The sequence below is a fragment of the Gouania willdenowi genome, chromosome 21, assembly GCF_900634775.1.
Source record: "Gouania willdenowi chromosome 21, fGouWil2.1, whole genome shotgun sequence".
Classification (NCBI taxonomy): Eukaryota; Metazoa; Chordata; class Actinopteri; order Blenniiformes; family Gobiesocidae; genus Gouania; species Gouania willdenowi.
This window is the reverse complement of record NC_041064.1, coordinates 27,892,508-27,916,222: the sequence shown is the minus strand read 5'-3', so window position 1 is coordinate 27,916,222 and position 23,715 is coordinate 27,892,508. Positions and strand designations below refer to the sequence as shown.

Below are 23,715 nucleotides of genomic sequence, written 5' to 3'. Positions count from 1 at the left end.
TATACTGATAGATTCACATGCTGTAGGATACCAATGACAAACTACTGGTGGTCATCATCACTTCATATCTATTATTGATTTTGGGTAGCGTCTAGCTTGTTAAACGTTGACAGAGGTGTGTGGCGGTGGAGCACTTTACAGATGATCATGTAAGCAAGAGCCACAAAAAAAAAAAAAAAAAATGTCAAACGGGCACTTGCTTGGTCCAGAGGGCAAAGGGCAGGTGCTTTAGCACCACCTAGTGTCTACTTGTGCACGCTACTGCTCATTACAATTTATTCTGTAAAGCTTTTAATGTAATACATCACTACTTTAATTCAGTGCTTCTTACACTGAATCTAATATGAATCATTTTCCAAATAGACAAAATCTATCAAGATTCAAAATGTTTATTATTCTGCACACAACATGAACACAGTATATTACAATGGGGTGGACTACAAGATACTGTGCCAACTTGCCTCATTAATCAAAAGCAAAAGTTGTGATATTTTAAGGCTTTATTGTTTTCCATAATTTTGCATAAACTGGTTAAATTACAAAAACAATTTGACATGATATGGATAATTCATTTCCATCACATTTTAAATGTTTTCAGTACAGTGTGTTAAACACTTCATCATGGCGACTGTACTTGATATGCGTTATAAAGATAATTACTTGGATGTGGGAATAAAGCAGTGTGGAGAGCTTGGAGAGTGACAGAGGCGCGCACAGAGCAGGAGAAGGACAGCAATGAGAAGATGAACAGACTTCACTGTGATGAAGCAGAAAGGTTGCTCGTCATTAAAAACTTAAATGCACTTTGTCTTTTTTTATCTTTTTTTATGATTTGTAATTTTATTCCATTTCTAAACAAACACAATACAGGCACTTAAACTTAACATGATAGGCGGGGTCATGTGTAAATGTCATTATGAGGGTGTCAATACATTTCATTAACACAGACAAAGAAAAAAATAAGTAAATAATATAATAATAAAATAAATGATTATAAAAAATTAGTAAAAAATTGAAAAAATTATAATAATCATACTAGTTTCGAGATGTCTTATCTATTAAGAATTTGCACAGCATAAATCCAACAATACAAATCTATTCAAACTCATAAAATATTTATTTGAGCTGGAAGCTTAATTCATTGCAGGTATAATAAATAATGTGACCATTTACTATTGTAATCTTGTATTCTATTTAACAACCTGTAGGATAGTCTTTCTAATGCTGCAAGTTGACCAAGAGAGGTTTGCCATTGAATAACAGAAGGGGCTAAAGGGGATTTCCGCTCACTCGCCAGTAATTTTCATCCTAGCATCATAGCAGTTTGTGCCCATTGTGAAAGAGACGAGGGTAAGATATTCAGCATCGAGGGATCCCAGAGAATGTAAAGCCTACTACAGAAGGGGATGTCAGAACCAACAACCTTCTCTATCACTGCATGGACGAACAACCAAAATTCTTGTGCTTTCAGGCATTCCCAGTGTGAACCAGTGTGCCAATATTCTCCTGGCATTTGCAGCAGGTGTGCTTATCTGCCAGACCCGCTCTGTGCAACCTATAAAGTGTCCAATATACTCTATGTAAAATTTTAAACTACACTAAATGTGTTTGTAGCATCCTTGACATTTTATGTTCCTAAGTATCCCATTCCCCTCCTCCACTGTGATAGTAATATCTAAATCTGTCTCCCAGGATGACTTAAGGGACTTTGAGTGTGGATCAGATGTTATCAGTAACATTTTGTAGTAGGTTGTCACTTCATGTCCCCGCCCAAAGGCCTTTTTAATGTCTTTCAGGGTATTAGAGTTATAAGGCCCAGTAGTTGCTGAGCCAAAAGTATTCACTAATAGGTGACACATCTGGAAGTATCGCGAGTTGAGAGTCGAATCCCTTCTCCGCATCCAATGAAACAACGCCATATGAGTCTGACTGTCCTGAACTGCCCACATCATATATCTACCAACCTTCTGATTATATTGGCTGATGAGTGGGAATGTATAAAACCAACTTGATCTGAGTGAACTGAAGAGGTTATAACCCAATCAAGATGATTAGCTAAAATTGTGGACAATATTTTGCTATCATAGGACGTTGAACTAATAGGGCGATAATTTCGGCAGTCCGAGGGGTCCTTGTCTTTTTTTCAAAATAAGACTAATAATTGCCTCTGTTAGAGAGGGTGGCATACTTTGTTTCTGGAAGGATCCATTGTATTTAGCAGCATCGGAGCCAGTTCTTCAGGAAAGGATCTGTAAAATTTGGCCGTAAAACCATCTAAACCTGGTGCCTTACCAGAGGGAAGATGTTTAATAACATTAATTATTTCTTCAATACTGATGGGTGAGTCAAGACCTTCAATCTGTTCCTTAGTTACCAAGGGAAGATTTAGGTCTATTTAGGATTCTGAGCTATAGAGATGCATATAAGAGTCACTAAATACAGCATTAATTTTTTAGGCTCCGACAGGAGTTGACCGCTAATATCCTTGACAGAAAAATGGCGCTCCTGGCTTCTCTTTGTTTGATGTATTTTGCCAGTAGTCTGCCTGCTTTGTCTCCCTCTTCAATGTGCTTTTGTCTGGCACGAAACAGACTGAATTCTGCTCTCTGAAATATGAATACAATGAAATTATGTCTCAGTTTTGTTAAATTATTCAAATTAGATGATGAAGGACCTTTTGTTTTAAAATATGTTTCCATGGACCTTTTCTTTCCTTTTAAAGGAGGCATGCTGAATTATGTGGCCTCTCGGGAAGGCTTTTAATGCTTCCCATGCCACTCCGGCTGAAGAAGCAGATGGCAAGTTAGTTTCAATATATACTGTAGATTAATCTAAGTGAGTGTCTAAAAGCATCATCCAATAACATGCTAGAATTCAGTCTCTAGCTAGGACTTTGTACAGAGATATTCCCAATACTACTTGCTGTGACTGCTGAGATTAAAGATTGAGATGTTAAAAAAAAAGTCTTCTTGAAAAGGAACCATGTGGGGCAGAGTAAAATGTGTAGTCTCTACCTGAAGGATTTTGTAAACGCCAGATATCTACCAGAGCACATGCTTCAGACATTCCTCTTAGGGCAGTGTTTGACTTGGATGTACCTGTACTTCGATCCAGTGTCAAATCCATCACCTCAGTAAAATCACCTCCCAGAATAATCCCCAAGATAAGTAAGTTTCTTTTCCAACTGCCCAAAAAAAGTCGGATCATCAATATTTGGGGCATAAACATTTGCCAAAATAACATTGGTGTTTTGAATCTTACACAACATAAGTAAGATTCTTCCTGCATCATCTTTGCTCTGTTTCAGGCATTTAAATTGCAAATTTTTGTTGACCAGTGTGGCAACACCTCTACTTTTCCTGTTTCCACAGCTAAAGCCTACAAAGCCCACCCATCCTGAACAAAGCTTTTGAGATTCCTGTAGGGTCATATGTGTCTCTTGAACATTGACAGTATCACATTTTTTTAGATTTAATAAAGTATAACATTTTCCTTTTCTTCACAGCATTATTGAGGCCCTTTATGTTCCAGCTCATTAAACTCAAGTTATTATTGGTCATTATTATATAAACACTGTGTTTTCATTAGCGAACATATCTAATTTTTCCATCCCAGCCCAGTCAGTTATAGGCCTGTACATCATGAGTCATGAGTGGAGTCAAGCGAAACATTTTATTTTGTATTTTATTTTATTTTATATTATACATTGTTTAATTTTAAAAGATATAATCAGAACTAATAATGCTTTTTTTGTAGTTGCAATTCCTTAATGTAGTGTGGTTTGTACACATTCATAGCCGTTAATGCAATTGTACTAATGATTGTATACATAATACAAGATAATTTATTTCAATGTTTCAGTTTTCGGCCTTAGTTCCTCATTTTTGGTTTGGCCAAGAATTTTCATTTTGGTGCATCTCTATAATTACAATTACATTTAGCAGACACTTTTATCCAAAGCAATGTACAAAACAAGCGATTAAGGTTTAGGGATTTGCTCAACATCCCACAATGATGGAACAGGTTGTATTCAAACCTGTGACCCTCTGATTAGAAGCCTGCTTCCTTAACCATTATGCCACCACCGCTGTAGGGGAACAAAGGATGATTAATATTCAAAAATATTAATTATTAAATTTTAATATGTTCGTTGCCAGAGGTGCCATCTAGAATTGAGTTTTAAGTGTCCTAGATCACTTTATTTTAATTAATTGTTACAGTTCCCTGTTTTTGTAGTGGGTTCTTGACGTCAGAATAGAGGTTTAATAAAGGTTTAAATGTCAATAAAAACACAGCGTTTATAATATGTACATGTTTATTTTACAGGCTATTACCACGATGATAGATTAGGCAGTTTCACAATTATTCACAGTTATTTTGACTCATTGGTATCACACAAAATGTACATTTTAACACAGCTGTATGGTATCTACACATTCTGAGTGTTTTAGATGTTTACGTGAATTTGGGATTTATAGGGATTTCCTAACGCTCTGAGGAAGAAGAAGAAGGAAAATGGAAAGTTAAAGTAATGAAATTAATAAAACTTTACCAAAATGAAAAATATGGACTATGAATCTAGAATTTTCGATTGAGAGAATTTGTTAAGTTATAAACCACCTTTTTGCCAGAATTGTGTGTGCGTGCAGTTTTACCCTCCTTCGAACAGGCGTGATGATGACAGCTCCTTCTGCGTAACCAGCAGTGTGTGGGGAAAAAGCTTTTCCTGCGTTTTTCCGAAGACTTTTTCCGCTCATTCACTGTACGGGCCCGCGGGATACTGTCGGCCTGGCTGGGGTTCTGGTTCTCCTACACGGCACCACTCCTGGACGTCGATGGGTAGTTTAACTAACATGTTCTCAAATCAAAGATGCTAGAGTTCGTTAAAGCTTACTCATGGGAGGCTATAAAAATTGATTTGCTCCAAAAATTAAAAACTGCTTGGTTAATTTAAAAAATGGAGATAAAACTTAAAGTTAGTCATTGTGGGAATGGCTGGTAGCCACTCCCTGACTGGAGAGAAGTTCAATCAATATCTCAAAAATTCAGCATCACTAAACTGAATAACATCTAACTGTTAAGTCAGATGCAAAGAGGAGGACTAGACAGAGACGTAAGAGAGAGACGTAAGAGAGAAGTAAGAGAGTGAGAAAAGGGGGAGCGAGGCCTTTTATAAACATGTCAAGAGGTTATCTGATTGGTCAAAACACATCTGCAGTGTGGGAATGAGTGAAACCTGATTGGCTGGCAGAAAGAAGCGGGAGGCTTAACTTTCCTGTAAAGAAGACAAAATGGTGGGGCTATCCCACATGTGCTTCTTAAACAAAGAGTCATAAAACTAGATAGGGTGTTACCTGTTAGGTCTAAAATGGAGCATGGGTGTGTGCCAATTGCATGAACCCTTGAAAAATGACTTTCAATTGGTTATCCCTTAAATGACTGATTTGAATTATTTCTAGCTTTAAGCATAACAAAGGAGGACAAATACACTTTTGATCAATGATCATGGAATATGAAGTTATAAACATTTCCCTTGAAATGTGATTGCATTAGTGCTTAAATAAGTCAGATGGAGGCACACGATGAGTCTCTTTCCTGTAGACAAATGGTCAAAATCGAGGTCCCATATCTGAAATTCGTTTAAATTACAGTTCTGCCTTTAAAGCATCAGATGGTGTATAGGTTTTATTTTTATTTCTTCCTTTTTAATCTTCATGTTGAAAAGGGTGTCTCTGGTGTAGGGTGTCAGGTTAGATCCCTGTTATCTCTGTGGGGTGTCTGTTCTTTGGGGAGGATGGGTGTCAGCAAAGAGTCTGCAGGGAGAAGGGCTGGGATTTGAAGAAATGTTCCTTGGTCCATTTTTCCATTGTCTGTTTTTGAGTCATAAAAGTGTAATAAAATTCCAAACGTGCGACAGTGTTTTTACCACCTTTTGACCATCGACCAGGGTTCCTACACCGCTGACATCTCTAGTATATACTATGGGACCGTCATTGTAGCAAAAGTATTTGCAAGTGTTCGATGTGTGATCTGTAAATATCGGCCTCTAGATTGGATGTGTTCTGTGATTTGTAAATTTGTGCATTGGGATACCACCAGGGGATGCAAGCACCAATGATATTGGCCACTGCTACAATCTAAAATTGAAATGGTACCTGCAATTAATTTTAAGCTTAATCAAAGAGTCATGTATAATAGTAGAGGTTTAGTCAGGTTATTTTCTTTAAAAGTCCTTCTAGAGCAGCAGAAGATAATTAAACATGCCTGTTCGTAAGACATGTCCACTGCTATTTTGATGAAAAGAGTCATATTGGCTGTTGTGACACAGTATGTGACCCACCAAATGGTGACTTTGGGCACTCCAGTGGAGGAACCATCAGCTGCTGGCCCTGGTAGCTGATTGTGGCTGATGGTAGCTGACATAAAGTGGCTGGAGACTGCATTTACTCACGGACTTCAGCCATGCTGTGCTACCATATCGACTGGAATCACCATTGGATTGGATCACATAATTTGTCACAATTTCTGTCTGTAGAGCTGTAGTGGCTGGTATTGTGAGTGTGTGTGCATTGCTTACTTGGTCTGAAGAAGGATATTTCTTGTCTCTTAATTTCTCTGTCCCGATTTTTCGTTTTTTATTTGTATTCTTAATTTTTCACAGTTTTTTTCCTTGTGCTGTCATCGTGTTGTTGTTTCTCTCTCACTCCCCCCTCTGTTGTCATCGACTGCTCATTATGATTGAAGATAATTGGACGACAGGGGGGTCAGAACATGCGTAGGTCGGACTCCTGGGGCCTCATATACAAAGACTGCCGTGAAAAATGGCTTGAAACCAGGGGCGGAGCTATGGGGGGGCTTGGAGGGGGGCTTCGAGGGCGGCATGCCCCCGGCCTGGGCTCAGGGGAGCTGGACAAGGCGGGCCCTCCATGACTTGTTCCCAGAGGCGCCCAGAGTATGGGCAGTCAACCATCATGTAGATTTATACAGGGGTTATATAGACCCATTTAGTGTGACCTATGCATACTAAAGTAGGTGCATGTGTGCGCAGGCTCGGTGCAAAACATCCGACTGCTGAGGCGATAGTGCACAGGAGTGGACGGAGTGTTATCTCAGTCTGGATCCAGTAAAAAGTGATCATAAAAATCTGTAAATAGACTGATATGCAGACCTGGGACAGTGAGGAGGAGACTTAATGTAGAGATGGAAACTCATCCATTGAAATTGATCAGAATACGCAGAAATACACGGAAACATTCGTTAACAGGATTACAGCAGCCCGCCTACCTGCCCGTTCATAACAGTTATAAGCATCTACAGACTTAATGCTTTTAGGTTTTCTTTCATTTATACACTGGGTTTTTCTATCAGATATGCATAAATGTCTGGCCATTGAACATCGGGCCTGGAGCACACATCAGATGACGAAACGTCAAAAACTGCGGATTTAAAGTGGGGTGTACCTCAGGGCTCGGTCCTTGGGCCGCTTTTGTTCCTGATTTATTTACTCCCTCTCGGTGAGCTGATCCAGCAGTGCCCTGATGTCTCCTACCACCTATACGCAGATGATCTCCAGCTGTACTGCAGTTTTAAGCCCTCCGAACCCCAAAACGTGCTTTCCCTCACAAACTGTCTGGTAAAGGTAAAATAATGGCTGAATGAAAATAGCCTCCAACTGAACTCCAGTAAAACGGAAACCCTAGTCGTTGCCCCGGACATTATTGCTCCCCTTATCAAACAGCACCTTGGCGCCCTAAGTAGCACTGTTAAAAGTTCTATAAGGAACCTTGGAGTAATTTTTGATGAAGGGATGTCCCTAGAACGTCACTCTAAGCAGCTCATCAGGAACTGTTTCTTCCACCTGAGAAACATCTCAAAGCTGAGACACATAGTCTCTGGTCCTGAGCTTGAGATGGTCATCCACGCGTTTGTTTCCTCACGGTTGGACTATTGTAACAGTCTGTTTACATGCCTTAGCAAAAAGGATCTGGCTCGTCTTCAAGTGGTCCAGAACTCTGCTGCACGCCTCCTGACCCGTACCTGTAGGAGAGCCCATATCACTCCTATTTTAAAAACTCTACATTGGCTCCCTGTCATCTACAGGATGAATTTTAAAATCCTTGTGCTGACTTTCAGGGCCCTTCATGGCCAGGCGCCTGAATACATTGAGGGTCTGATCCAGCCCTATGTTTCAAACAGGAGCTTGAGGTCTTCTTCTCAAAACCTGCTGATGGTCCCCCGCACCCGCTTTAAAACACGAGGTGATCACTCTTTTAAGGCGGTAGCTCCTCGTCTCTGGAATGCTCTTCCACACACTCTGCGGATGCTGGACTCTGTGGATGTTTTTAAAAGTCATTTAAAGACTCACTTTTTTATGGAGGCTTTCTTGACACACTCCTGTTTGTGAATGGACTCTTTTATACATTGTAGCATCATTGTAGTGGACTTTTATATGCATTGTGCCCTTTTTAAACTGTAAATTGTGAAGCACTTTGTGACCCTGGTCTGAAAAAAGCGCTATATAAATAAACTTTACTTACTTACACTTGTTTTCAGGAATGCTGCATGGGTCCTGCAATTGTTCACCTGTACTTAAAGTGAGTTTCTTTAAATAAGCGGCTGCGTCCTCGGGTGACAAGCTTTCTACATACTGCGAACTATTTTCGAGCCTTAACAGCGGTTCATTCATTGCCATTTTTCAAGCGTCACATCGGTAAACAACATGGTTTCTTCACAGAGTATGCGCACGCGCGTCAGTCATGTGTCCCGCTCATTCTTCAAGTTAAAACTCATTAAAAACCAGTTGAGGAGCAAAATGGGACAGGAGAGACTGAGTGGACTTACCATGTTGTCCATAGAGAATGAGAGAGCAAAGAAAATGAACATACAGAGCATCGTGGACGAGTTCGCGTAGCGCAGGGCTTGTTGTATGCTCTTCAAATAGTGGTGAGTAGGTCTATAGTACTTCATATTGAAATTGTGTTTGTGAACATGTGGGCCACTGTGCTAGTTTTACTAAACTTTATAGCTACTGATACAGGCTCTGAGTTGAAATGGTTAAAGTGGGTGTCAAAATAAAGCGGTCGCTATCCATGGTGCTGAGATGCTTTGAATTTGCATTAGTGACCATTCTAATGTTTTCGTTGTTCTCTTGTTTTGTTATACTTCATGTCCATTTGATGGACTTCAAAATGATGCAAAGCTTGTAAGCCCCCCTGTTGCGGGCATGTGTATGTTGTAAAATGATGCTATCATGAGCTTTATTATTTGGGATTAAAGGGCCCGATCATTTGCCCCGCCCCCGGCCCGGCTCTGATTTATTCCTCTACTGCTTGAAACAGGCGTACGCTAGAATCCAGAGACAGGCATATGCTCATAAAAGTTCAGATGTACGGTATTAATTAGGGGTGGGCGATATAGAAAAAAAACATTTTTTTCTTTGTAAAATCATGATTTTATCACTATTTTTTTCATTTAGATTATTTAAAAATGATTTACCAATAAAACAAACCAATTTACCTACTGAAAATTATCACCCTAAATAGAAAAAATATAATTTAAGTCGGGGTAATTTTCAAACATTTTTAAAAAATTTATATAAGCATTTTATCAAACTGGTTCCAAGTACAATTAACATCAAACAAAAAGGCTGACAATTTATTTTAGTCACAGTCTTTTTACTTTAACAAAAGTGGTGTATCATTAGCAACACTTGCAACACAACAAGACAGCATTTCAATCTATTGATTTCCATTTGTTATTGAGGTAACACACATACATACAGTAAATTCCTACTTTAAGCAGTCTTATGGACCTGTCATTTCACACAGTTTGGACAATCATATCCTTTACAAGATAAAATGTTTGGTTCCATTAGGCCTGGGTGATTTGGACCGATGTTCATATCTCAATATTTTTCCTCAAAATGGCAACAGGTGATATAAACTCAATTTATTTATTTATTTTTATTTTCAATTTAGTTTTTCAAGTAAAAACAAGAATAGGTAAAAGTCAGTGGAGAAAAATGCCACAAAGACCCTTTTATTAATCCCTAGCAGCTCAATATCAACATTTTATGCCAATTTTTACTTTTTCCTTTATCATTACAGCTGAAATGTGTGATTGAATTGTGTAGTGCTGCTTCTTTCAGGACAGCTCTGAGTTGCTGAAAGTAGTTTTTAAAGTAAACCACATTTACAATGTGGCCCCATTAAGAAGCAGCAGCAGAGCTGTTGTGGAGCAACAGAGAGTTTGTTACAGAAGAGAAATACATGCAGTTTTCTCAAACGTCTCTTAGGGCCGGATTCACAAAGATCTGAAATAAATGGTGGTAATTCAGTTGCTTCCCTAAATCCTTTAGTGACGCAGTTTCCTCACCTACTGCGCAGCATTCACTGCAATTGCAGCAATCATTAATGCATGAGCAGAACTGTTGCAGACCGCCCCTATTTAAATGAGCTTTTTGCTTGTTAAATGTGGAGACGTCAGTGCACACAAGCACATTGACATTTGAGGAAGTTTTTTGTTTATTTTTTTTAAAAACAACAACTTTAAAACCTAATGATATTTTCCCCCTCATTTAATGTGGGTGCTTCATCTGGTCCTGTAACTTTGCTCTGATCAATGCATGCAAAATAGGCAGATTAGGACAGAAACCATTCTATTGGTCTGCCATTGATCTGAGTTAATACAGCTACACAGTCTGTCAATCAGTCTGCATTCGCTGAAGATGAACAACTGACCATCAACCAGCGCAGGTCTCAGCAGTGCTGTGTCACACACACACTCATATGTCACCGTTGTGCCATCAGTCATGATGCATAAATTACGCATCTGAGCTGCTGATTCTGGCCTGATAGCAACACGACACAAGACTTTGACGGTCAAAACAAGGTGAGAACGGAGATCAGTGGAGCAGTGAGTCCAAAGTGATGTCGATTTATGGTCATGTCCATATATCCATCTCTGCGCACAGCAAACCTCTTTTTCTTTCTCTCTCTCTCACACACACACACACACTGTTGCCTTTTGTTAATCTCCGCTGTGATTTCTGTCCACATTTACTGCAAGAATGATCTCTGCGTGTGTATGAATCACATTGCTCCCCCTGCATAACTTTATTTGCATTTCCCCCTCCCATATTTTGCTCCCCCTTGAGCAAAGAGAAAGCTGTATCATACAATGTATAATATAAAAGGTTTAGTAAAGTAAAGTTAAAAAAAAATGCTTGTGAAGCAATCAAGAGCACTAAGAATTTTGACTTTCTGGGAGCTATGGTCAGTCTGAATGGCTGAGCTGCAGTGTTTTGGTCATCATGTGACGCAGTGCCACAGATCAGAGCCGTATAGAGAGAGAGTTGCGTCAACTCCGTTCACTCCAATGGTTCGTTTTTTTACAGCAATGGCGGCTCATGGAGCCTCACATTTGTTCCCGGAAGTGATCAGTTTACTATTGTAGTCATTGGAGCTAGAGCGGATTAGACGGTTTGTGATGCACTTTTGAACGATAAGACATTATTATTACTATCAGCGTATCTAAACCCATTAACGTGTGCATTAAGGCATGTTAGTGGATTATCCCCCGCTAAACTAGTAAATTTAAATTTTTATTTTCATTTTTTGTATTTTTATTTCATATTATTATTATTTATTTATTTTTTTCATTGTGAGATACACTACTGCTGTTTTCATGTTCAAAAGAAAAAAGATCTAAATTCTTCTTAGAAAATTAAGGCATCATTAGCAGATACACAGTGTTTACTTCACACAGTTTTATCAACTCACATAGGCTACATATCTTCTTTTTTTTATCAAACAATAACCTTTTCAATTGTGTTATTTGTAGAAAAAGTGCAAATTAAGTGTTTGAATATGATTGCCTTACAGATTTTTTTAATGTTATAATCCTGATTTTTTATAATCCTTTCTTTTTTTTTTAGGTTGCTCCTGCTGACTTTGGCTAATCATTTCTTTCTCCTCTCTGTCTTTTTCTGAATGAGTGGAGCATCCCCATACAGCACAGCAAACTGCATGACAAGTTACTAATGTAGACATTTATTTAATGAATTTACCTTTGTACATAAGTCCATAGTAAAAAAAATCTAATGTCTATTTTTATATATGTATGAACATAATATGTTTTCAATGTGTCCTGTCTAGATGTGGTGTTTTTAATGACACCTTTTTTTCAGAAAATTAAAGAAAATTCATAGCAATACATCCTGTATACAATACATATTAACACATTTTTTAACCAAATTAATGTTGACCTTAGCTATGTCAAAAAAGCAGGTAAGCTGTTTACACTAATTATTAATACAAATTTACGTTACGAAAAAAAAAAACAATTTATGGAACTTCATAAAAATATATTGTATATAAACATACATATGACGGTTTACTGTATAAATATTGTCAGTCAATGCAGTTATTGACGAGAATTTGCTGAAAATCCAAGTTATGTCACTAGGAACAAACTTCCGGGAACAAATTCAGTCTTACATGAATCACGTGACGGTCAAGCATTTTGGACTTCCGTTGTCGCAACTCTCTCTTTATACGGCTCTGCCACAGATAACCTATCATTGGCCAGTGCTGAGTCATGTGTCTGAAAAAGGGCGGACTGTATTGTCTGATTGGCTGCAGCTCAGGCGATCAGAAAATACTACAACTTCAGCCCATCAAAATCTTATTAGTCTAGTTGCTATTTCACTAATCCTGTCGTTTACAGTGGTGGTACTGGTGCGACTAACTTTCTCAGTTGGTCGCACCAGCACAGAATTTGGTTGCACCCTGTTTTCCTTTCTTTTTTTTTGGCAGGGTGGGGAGAGTGTACAGCATAGCCATGCATGCTGATGACTAGTTGACTTGATGGTGTACCATACTTTTGTATGAAGTAAAGATTGACAATGACTTGAGATATATTTGCATCATGTTTTAGTGGCAATATTAAGTTTTTCTGCAACAAGCAGTGGCTGAAATAACTGGTAATTTCTTTCTATAATTTTAAAAGAAGTAACTTTTTTTTTAAATAACAGCAAAGCATAACAACAGGTTACATGTATTCTGTTTTTTTATTTTTTTTATTTTACAGAAATGCTGTGCTTGAATTAACAGTAGCATTGTAATAGCCATTTTATGGTTGTATACAAGTGTGGGTCTTAATTGAGCGTGTCACTGACTATATATGTGATGCCACTTCCTGGACAAGTGTTTGTTGCTTGACGTGGTGGAGCTCAAACGGTTTCTGACCGCAACACCGGAATACCACCAACGCTGTTTGATAGTATACCATGTGAAGAGCAGAGGTTTACAGGTGAACTGATTGTTTTAATGGACACATTGGTTTGGAATCAATTAAGCATAAAATAAAGAGAAAATAAGTATACATCAAGAAGTTGTACGTGATTTAACTCAACCTGACAGTGAAACGTGTACACGGTGGGCGCGTCAGCCACTCAGCCCTTTAATAACGCGTCATGGTAGCCAAGTAGGTCTTGCACATTTATTTTTGTTTAATCATTTGGTTTGGAATGATGTCATTAGGATCATTTAAATTGGGTTAATTTAAATTAAGTTGATCAAAACTTAATCAATAAACCTGATCAGATTCAGTAAACCATTGATCCCTGAGGGTAAATTGAGTGTCAATGCTGCTCTCATACATTCATACACTTTATATGACATTTAAGTAATTGAAATGGAGCAGTCAGAATAATCCATGTCAGTACAACTTATATCTACCTTTTAATTGTATCTTACTCATTTTAAATTACATTTTTATTTTTGACATACATTTTTGTTTAATTATAGTTTTCTTTTTTATTAGTATTTATTTTTGTTTTCTCACAGTACAACTAATATCTACCTTTTAAGTGTATCTTACTTTATTTTTGACATACATTTTTGTTTAAATATGGGTTTTTTATTTATTAGTATTTTGTTTCCTCACAGGAGTCACAGGAACTAATATTTTCTGAAAAATTTGATTAATATTTTAAAAAAAATTGAATAAAAAAATGATGTGGAAAACAGAATTTGGAAAAAAAAAAAAAATTCATATGCATTTAAATGTATAAAATATTTTTAAAAATCGCAATATCTGTCAGAAAACTCGCAATTAGGTTTTTTTGTCAAAATCGTGCAGCCCTACTGTGATGCTGAAAGTGAAAGGTTACATTTTCACTATTGAGAATGAGGAGTTGTCGTCACGGCCCAGAGCCCCTCCCCCGATCCTCCCCGCCGCCATGTTGGCATAAGTCCCGCGGCAAAACAGATTGTTTACATGTGTTTTTAGTAGTAGCAGTAGCGGAGGTACTTGCTATTCCGCACTGTTTGACCATGCCTGGAAGTCACTGCTGCGTTAAGAACTGCTCCAATACCTCCCACGATAGCCATGGAAGACGGAGGAACAACGGGATACAGTTTTTTAGGTTACCGAAATGGACACAGCATCTAGGAGAGCAAGTGTCTGACCGGACGAGGAGACGTCGGATTGCTTGGTTGGCTGCAATTAGAAGAAAGGACCTTACTTTCGATCGCACACCCCCGTGGATGAGAGTGTGTTCTCTGCATTTTCACTCTGGAACATTCTCTTAAAATGTCTTTATGTAGTTGTCTCTTAAAGCTAGGAAGTGTAGGTTACCTTATGTGATTGTGGACGCTGTAGTGCCTTTGTCTCTGACACACTAAAACACATATGTGAAGAAACTTACTTTTGCCAGTACAACACTGTTTTCACCAGCTGGAGGCTTGTAGGTGACCAAGTCCTGGACCCAGCCGCAGCAGAAAGTCTCGTAACTTTCCAGAGACTTGTGGCTTTTGAACTCCTGCATTGTGTAGTAACGTACACCAAAAACTAGGTCCATGTATGTGCACGGAGGTAAAAGGTCCAGGTCTCTGTGCCATTCCGCTACAGATAGCTCGTACGGGTCGATGTTGCGAATGTCCACTAGCTTCTCCAAATACATCTTTTTTGCGCTTGGTATCAGTTTGTCCCTGTAAGGTCCTTTTTCTTTCGCCTTCTCTTTTTGCATTGCTTTTCTTCTTTTTCCTTGTTGTATTCCTCTACGTAAATGCGCAAAAAGTAAAGCTCTGGCGAATGCGTGAAATTCTGGGGGCATCTACCACCATCATGGCTTACGCTTAAGGTAATTTAGGGTAATTAAAATTGCCGTTCTCTTTTGCTATTTGATGTACCAAAGAAAATTTTCAGCCCAGAAGTGCATTTTAGGTTTTCGCCCAAAAAACTTACATATCAAAACAGGATGTTGTAAAGAAAGCAAACGTCACTGTCAGCGCGCGCTTGTCTGCATATGGGCCAACTTGTCCACGGATTCACAGAAGGGCTGTATTTCAATATCTCTGAGCACTAAAGCGTCTTCTAAACAGAGGTTGAGATGGAGCACATAAGTGTAATTTATGTTTCTGTGTCACGTCGATTCTGTAGTTACGTGTAGCCCTCCGTCAACACGGACCCCTACACCCCGACACGCGGCCAGCACACGTTTCATTCTCTGCACTTTATCATGACTTTACTCCGCTCTATAAAGATCATTGCTTGGATCAGATTAAACCAGTGCATGCAAGAAATGATGCATGCCACAATGAAAGGAGAGAACCTGCTTGGAGACGTGCAAAGTAGGAAAGGAGAGCAGAGACGCTGCATTAAGAACTTGAATGCACTTTGTATTTTTATGAGAGAACATATTTAATTTTACAATATTTAATTACATTTTAGTGAGGTTAGTACACGTCATTCACAATAATTGGCATGAAAATTTATTTCGGTGTTTTGGTTTTTGGCCTTGGTTTTCTCATTTTTGGACTGGTTCTCTCTTGTCTGTCCAGGGTGTACCCCCACCTATCTTTCATAGGAATCTGTGATGAGCACAAGCAGACCTCCGCGACCCTGAAATAAGTGGGTCAGAGGATGAAGGGATGGATGTTTGGTAATTAGGTCTGTTATGGCATATTTATGGTTATTTTGCCCAAGTTGTCATGACAAAGACAATTATTGGTCATTTTGTACGCTCTTAATGACAGGTTGTCATGACAATGCCAACATAACTCCAAAGGTGTCACATTTTAGCAAACAACACTTAATGACAGCCTTCATGACACTTTATTAATGCTAACTAGTACAGTGCCCATTGGAAGTATGTATTTAGGTGGGAGCTTAAGTAGATTTGTCAATTATAGCCAAATGAGTATGTGTTTGAAGGTTGGATGTACAAAAAGGTGTACATACTCTGTAGTGTTATGAAGGGGTATATTTGCGCATGTGTGTGCGTGTGCGCGCGTGCGCGTGACTCTTTACCTTGGACACAAATCTCCTCCGTTGGTTTTCTCTCACACACGCGAGCGCTGCTGAGAAATGTGCAGCTTTCAACACAGCAGCCATTGCTGTCAATAACTTCCGGGTGAGGTCTGTCCGGTCTAAATAGCGTACGGTCAAACTAACATGAAAATAAACGTTTCGAAATGTCATCACCAAATAAAGAAAAGTAAAAAAGTATTTTTCCTCAAAAGAGAAAAGAGATGTCCATGGGAGCTCATGCACGCACCGGAAGTGAGCTGTGCAGTGAAATAGATATAGATGGCGCGCTAGCGCCCCCTCACACGCTGAGGTCAAAAGCTGAATAGATTTCATTTTGGGACCGTTCAGAAGTGAAAGAAAATTACAAATTACGCCAAAATAACAGATACACACACTTGGGGTATTTGGAACCCGTTGACCAAGTTTCAAGTCGAACTCGCACCGCGTCGGGGAGATATTCGCTCCACACACACACACACACACACGCACGCGCACACACACACACAGACGTTCCTTGCTTTTTAGACTAGACTAGTACAGTGCCCGTCGGAAGTATGTATTCATGTGGTAGCATAAGGGGTATATTTGCGGGTGCAAAATGTGGGTGCAATTTTCCTGGTTTAATTCTATGGGACATGTGCATGACTTCATCACTTTTATATTTTTTGTATGGTGTATTTTTCTGTAACGTATGTTTTTTGGAGTCATGTGTATTTTGGTATCTTTCTGTTGTCTTTTTGTGCATAAATGTTTGCTGTTTTTTTTTTATTTAAATTTTTTTTGTCATGTATGTTTTTTGGAGTCATGTGTATTTTTGTTTAATTATTGTTTTTGTTGCTATTGTAGTGTGATTCCGGAGTAATTTTGTGTATTTTTTTTTATAACTTTTTAGTTTTGTGTATTTTGAGCCATTTTAATTTTTTGTCATATTTTTCTGTAAATGTAAGTGTAACAACGAGGTGACGTTACACATGGACTGTTATAATGTATACATGGTAAATTGTGTGAACAGACTGGCAGTGCTTAATGAAATTAAGAAGACACATTCTGTTGTATTGATTTAATGAATTTGTTTAAATTGACATCATGAGGACAGGTGATGAAGCACATGGTTCAGGCCACAGGGTTTCAGCATTCATCTAGTGATAAAAACAGAAAATACATTTTAAGATAATTGATAAATAACTTAGCAGTGACATGATAGATAAAACCATTAAATATGTTCTCTTATTCTGGGTGTGATTGAAATGCAATATACAGCAATGCTTACCTGTGCATGGTCTCTTCCTCTTTCCTGTGGTGTCCTGGTGAAAGAATTCCCCGGGGGCTGTGGACACCTTTTTATAGTTCCAGGTGGGAGAGACCAAGAGGGACTAAGGAACAGGGGAGCTTGATGTTTAGAAATCAATGTAAATAATTAGTTTAATCATTTAGGGGATCTGAATAAGGGTAATTATATTAATAGAGGGTTATTGTTTATGATAGTGTCTGTTAAGAATTATTTGTGTAAATATTTATGTTGTACTTTTAATATGTAAATCAAATGTCACCCCATGCTTGGTACAGGCTAATTAAGGATGCACCTGTATATAGGGACCTCCATTCTGGTCAGTAGTTGGTTGAGTGGAGATTGAAATGCACTGTGCTTGTGGTGCCAATGGAAAATAAAAAGACAAAAACCTGATGCATCAAAACTCTGGAGCCTGGTTGCCTCATTGATTGCCTCCACTGCTATGGTTGCTCTTTGACAGTAAGTTTTTTTGAAGTCGAGTACAGTGCCCGTCGGAAATATGTATTCATATAGTGGGAGCTTAAGAAGAGTTGTTTCTGGCTTGTTTCACACACACGCACGTTCCTTGCTTTTTAGTTAGATGACAAGTGGCATGTTATAATAATGTCAGTGTAATGTCATCCTTATGTATACCCTTTTAAATAAAGTGTTACCAACCGATCTTTTCCGCTAATCTTTTCTACCTCTGCAAAGGTCTTTAAGTCCGTCTTAAAGTCAGCCGCTATCTTCTTGTGTAGTGACATGACTGATAGGCCTGGCATGTTAACAGTTTGGCATTTTTACAAAAAAAAAAAGAGAGCAAACTATTGCAATTTGTAGTGCAGAAATAAATCTTGATGGGGTTGCAAACAAAATGCCACCTCATTTGCCGTTTCATACCGCCACAACACAGAGTATGCAAAATTTGAAGTGAGCAATCAAGCTAATGCTAAACCTAAAGCTAGTGGAGCAAAGAGCCAGTGGTCCGCTGCAAAGCAACTACGAAGAAAATGATGAAGTTCGTGGCATTGGACATCAAGAAAAAGCTGGCCCTAATGTAGCTACAAGTGACTGAAATAAGTGTCAGAACAACTAACCTGTGCCATGTTGATTCTACTCATTACCCATTGAGTTTTGAAAATGTTACACTGCTACACTTAAATTCAATATCCAAAATATACAAAATACCCCCAGCCTGTGAGCCAGATAGCAAAATAATAGGTGACATGTAGGAGGTAGCAGTGTACCTTTGGATGAGAGATCATCCATGCTCAGCAGAGCTAAGAGGGGGAGGAGGAAAGGCGTTTATGAGACAGAAAATGGCGCTACATACGAGTGTTGACGTTCCCAGCAGCGCACAGCAGCACATACTCGACCAGAGCATGTGTGGAACTCATGGATAGTGTGGAGATGGTGAGATAAAACCATAAAAAAAAAACGGGGAACGCAGTGACACTCTGCATGTCCGGGAGGAAGAGGAAGTTGCGTGTGTGCAGAATGACGGGAGAGAAACTTGGAGGAACGCCAAAATACAGTAAGAAATCCATTCAACTCTGACCCAGATAGATAAATAATAATAATTTTGCCATCAAAAGCCTGGTCTCAGTGTTTTGTTTTTATATATATATATATATATATATATATATATATATATATATATATATTTGCGGCTGGCTAGCTCAAGTGGTTAGTCACCCGACAGAAGACAGAAGACCCCGGTTCGAATCCCCGTTGGGGTAATGGGTTGCCAGTGTGGGTCCTTAGGCAAGACCCTTCACGCTACTGCCTACCTCATACAATGATGAGAGACAATGAAATGAATGACATGCCGGCTCAGACGTCGCCCGGCCAAACAAGGTCTGCGTCAGGTGCTGGGGAACCAGAGCACCTCGATGTAAAATGGGCTACTGGAACAAGGAGGAAATGGGCGAGATGCGAGAACAGGGCTCTGATGGAATGCTACTACTCCAGTAACCCTAGTTACTTCGAAACCCACAGTCCAAACTCACGGCGAAACAACCAGTAGCTCAGTGTTCCAACATCCACAAACGGCAACTGCTATCACAACTTGAGATTGACGAGGTACAACACCAATGCTCCGGCAACGGGGAGCCAGGACACCAGGTCAGAGGGGAGTTAACACCAGCCCCCCCAATGGAGATTGGATACGAAGCCCCAATAAGTGCAATCACGCTGAACAAGGCAGCGACTGACCTGAAAAATAAGATCATGTCAAAAATGTCCAGCAGGCAACCCTGAAGCCAATTACAGAGGCTAAGAGAAGTACCGTCAGAAAGTCTCCTAGAAGATGTGAATGCAGCTCTGAGAGCAATTCCTACATCAACCATCACTGAAACCAATGAGCTGATATACTCCACAGCAGCAATGATCCTAGAGACGCTTGGCTATCGTAAGACCAACCATGAGATAAAATACCCACCATGGAAAAGAAGGCTGGAGGCTAACATCAAGGCAGCACGGAGAGAAGTGAGTCAATTGACAGAGGCCTTGAAAGGTGCAATGACAAAGCAAGTACCCAAAAGGTACAGCCAGATGCCCATACCTGAAGCATTGGAAACTGCCAAACAAAGGCTCCAAGCCTTGCCATCACAGTGGCAGACGTCCAAGAAAGAGCCTCAGGTATGAAAAACTGGACAGCACCAGGCCCTGACATGATACACGCCTACTGGTTTAAGAAACTCACGGCACTCCATGAGCGCTTGGCAGCACAAATGAACCAGCTGCTGAGAGATGGGAACCGCCCTGAATGGTTAACCAAAGGGCGCACAATCTTGATCCTGAAGGATCCCTCAAAGGGTACAGTCCCATCCAACTATTGCCCAATAACCTGCCTCTCCACAACGTGGAAGCTCATGTCCGGCACCATAGCGGCTAAGATAAGCGGGCACATGGATCAATACATGAGCACAGCTCAGAAGTGAATTGGTAAAGATACCAGAGGTGCCAAACACCAGCTCCTGGTTGACAGAACAGTCGCTCGAGACTGCAGAACCTGACATACTAACCTGAGCACTGCCTGGATTGATTACAAGAAGGCCACAATGCCACATACTTGGATCATTGAATGCCTGGAGCTATACAACATCAACAGGACTCTAAGAGCCTTCGTTGCAAACTCGATGAGGCTGTGGAAAACCACCCTTGAAGCCAATGGCAAGCCACTTGCACAAGTCTCTATCAAATGTGGCATATTCCAAGGAGACGCCCTGTCCCCACTGCTGTTCTGCATAGGTCTGAACCCCCTCAGCCAAATAATCAACAAGACTGGCTATGGATACCGACTCAGGAGCGGGGCCACCATCAGTCACCTCCTCTACATGGCTGACATCAAGCTGTACGGTAAGAATGAGCGAGACATCGACTCACTGATCCATACCACACGGATATACAGTGCAGACATTGGGATGTCATTCGGACTAGAGAAATGTGGTCGGATGGTGACTAAGAGCGGGAAGGTAGTCCACACAGAAGGGGTCTCACTCCTAGAAGGAACAATAGCAGACATTGAGGGCAGTTTCAAGTACCTCGGAATCCCACAAGCAAATGGCAACCTCGAAGAGGTGACAAGGAAAGCGGCTACGGCCAAATACCTCCAACGAGTACGGCAGGTACTAAGAAGCCAGCTCAATGGCAAGAACAAGTCCCGGGCAATAAACAGCTACGCCCTGCCAGTAATCAGATACCCTGCAGGAATAATAAGCTGGCCAAAGGATGAGATACAGACTACAGATGTTAAGACGCGAAAGCTCCTAACCATGCACGGAGGGTTCCACCCCAAATCCAGTAGTGGTACGCATTAGTACGCTACAAATCTTAAAGCAGTCTATCGTCATTGCAAGGTCTCAATATCCAAAAAAATTTATATTTTCGTTCCCCCAGTCCTGCTATATTCATAAACTACAATAGAGCCTTGAGGCATTCTCTTGTTTCCTCCCCTCGTCCAAGAATCCCTTCTAGGCTTTATGGTCATTGTAGTTTATATATTCTGTTTTTTATTGCCTTTCTCTCCCTTCCATACTTACTACACTTTATCATAATATGCTCAAGATTTTCACTGACTTGGCTTGCATACATCACATACATTTGTGTGAGAACTATTTTGTAAAGATTATCTTACCAATTGTCCCGCAATATATCTATAATTTTCTACCCATTAATGCTTTCTATCCAAAAGATTTAAGTCCGTAACTGGTTCTGGAAGTAAACATGGAGGAACGTTGTAAAAAAAAAAAATGGACCACTGGAGTGAACAGAGTTGTCGCAACTCTCTCTCTAAACGGCTCTGGGATGCAAGTTTGCCGTATAAACGTAAGACGTAAAGAGGAGACATCTTTTCTCCTTGTCAAATATGTAAACTTTGCAGGAGTGTTCATTTTGATCAATGTGCTACAGTGAAGCTCTGCCCTCTGAGCCACAGGATCGCAGCTGAGCATCAGTACCCTCATTCTGTGATGCTGAGTGAAGCTGCTAAAACCTTTAATAAAGTTGTTCACAGAGTAACACATTCATTCTGAGACACTCTTGCCCACAATGCAAACTAATTTTTATCTACTGTATTAATGTAAATATCAATAAATTAACTTTCAGTCTTTGCTAACACACATTAAAGAAGAGAGTACATATGGGTGTTTTATTAATTATCAATTAACAGTGATTGATTTATAGCAATCAGCCTCCCGTTTGTTTGGGCAAATTTTCTCTTCAAATTTATGGCTGTCCTAATTTTAAACCCAATTGTAAAAGCTCTGTGTTGAATGATGAGATCCAGACAAGAAAGTGATGAACTAATAAAAAAAGGTTTTATTCTAAACTAAATAAAAGAATACAAATGGAGCAAAAAAAGGCAGTTCTCCCCGGGGACAAGGCAGCTAACTAACTGGAAAGTTTTCTGAGCACAAACTTTTTACTGATAGGAAGAACCTCACCCTAAGATGAGGAAGAAAGGAGGGGGTCAGATGGCCAAACTGACCTTGGGACGTTGAGACGTTTGGCGCCACTGATATCTGTTTTGATAATGTGTGTGCATCAGTTGGTGTGCTGGGATGTGTAGGTGTGAGGGTGTGTGTGTGAATGTGAGGGTGTGTGTGTGTGAGTTTGCCTCTGGCCTTGAAGATTAGGGAAAGCTATGGTATGTGGAGGCCTGGTGAAGGAATGTGACCCTGCCATCTAACTCCCTCCCGGAAAGAAGGCAAAACACATCTCGAAAGAAGAATCACAACTTATTATAAGTAGGCACACATTTTATGAATAAGATATATAAATGAATATGATATATCCATTTTGCTATATAAGGCTTAAATGGTACTTATGATGCTAAAGGTTGCAACCCCTGCCCTATCTCAACCTGAACAGAACCAGCATTTCCATTAATCCAGGGACTTGGAATAGGGCCATGATAAAGGTTGTTTTATACTTACTGTAATAAGAAAAACATTAAGATGCTACTGGTAACATGTAATCCAGCACAACCTGTCTCATGGTCATGTAATCGGCGACTAAACTGACACCCCACTAGACACAGATATGTTCACTCGTGAGGAGGACTACTGGGCGTCCTTGCAGAATGAAAAGAAAATCTGTATCTATGGTCTGTGGTGGACCATCCCCAGAGGAGATATGCGGCACCCTCAAGAGCGGAGGTAAATATACCTACCTACCGGTCAGCCACTGCAATAAGCAAGCATGTCTCGGCCAGTCCTTGCCCGTTGGATAACACCTTGCTTGTCGAGAGAGTGTCTCCAGTAATTGCAAAAGCTGGTCTCACTTAAAACCAATTGCAGGTAGTTCCTATGAAATATGGTCACAGAATAAGTATTATGCTCTCACTTTTCCTTTGACTTCTACAACATATTCTTGAAATATATTGTAATCACTTGATTTTGTTGCAAAAAAACCTTGAGGATATTTTCCTTTGAAAATACAAATAATTTAATTATTTGATAATTAACTAAAATAAATTGTTTTTGTATACACGAGGACAAGCTGGAATTATTGGAACTGTTCAAAGTTTCAATATATGGCTATAATAACCCTTCAAAAATCTATATAACTAGGGTTTTTTGTGTGTATTTTGTAGGCTTAAAGTATTTTGCCTGAATATGTTTATTTGT

At 39.6% G+C, this 23,715-nt stretch overlaps 1 protein-coding gene across 4 annotated transcripts in view; it reads left to right on the top strand.

Annotated features, from left to right (window-relative positions):
* wdfy2 (WD repeat and FYVE domain containing 2) overlaps window positions 1-23,715 on the top strand; it is a 74,871-nt gene that overhangs the window by 884 nt on the left and 50,272 nt on the right. The window lies entirely within an intron of this gene.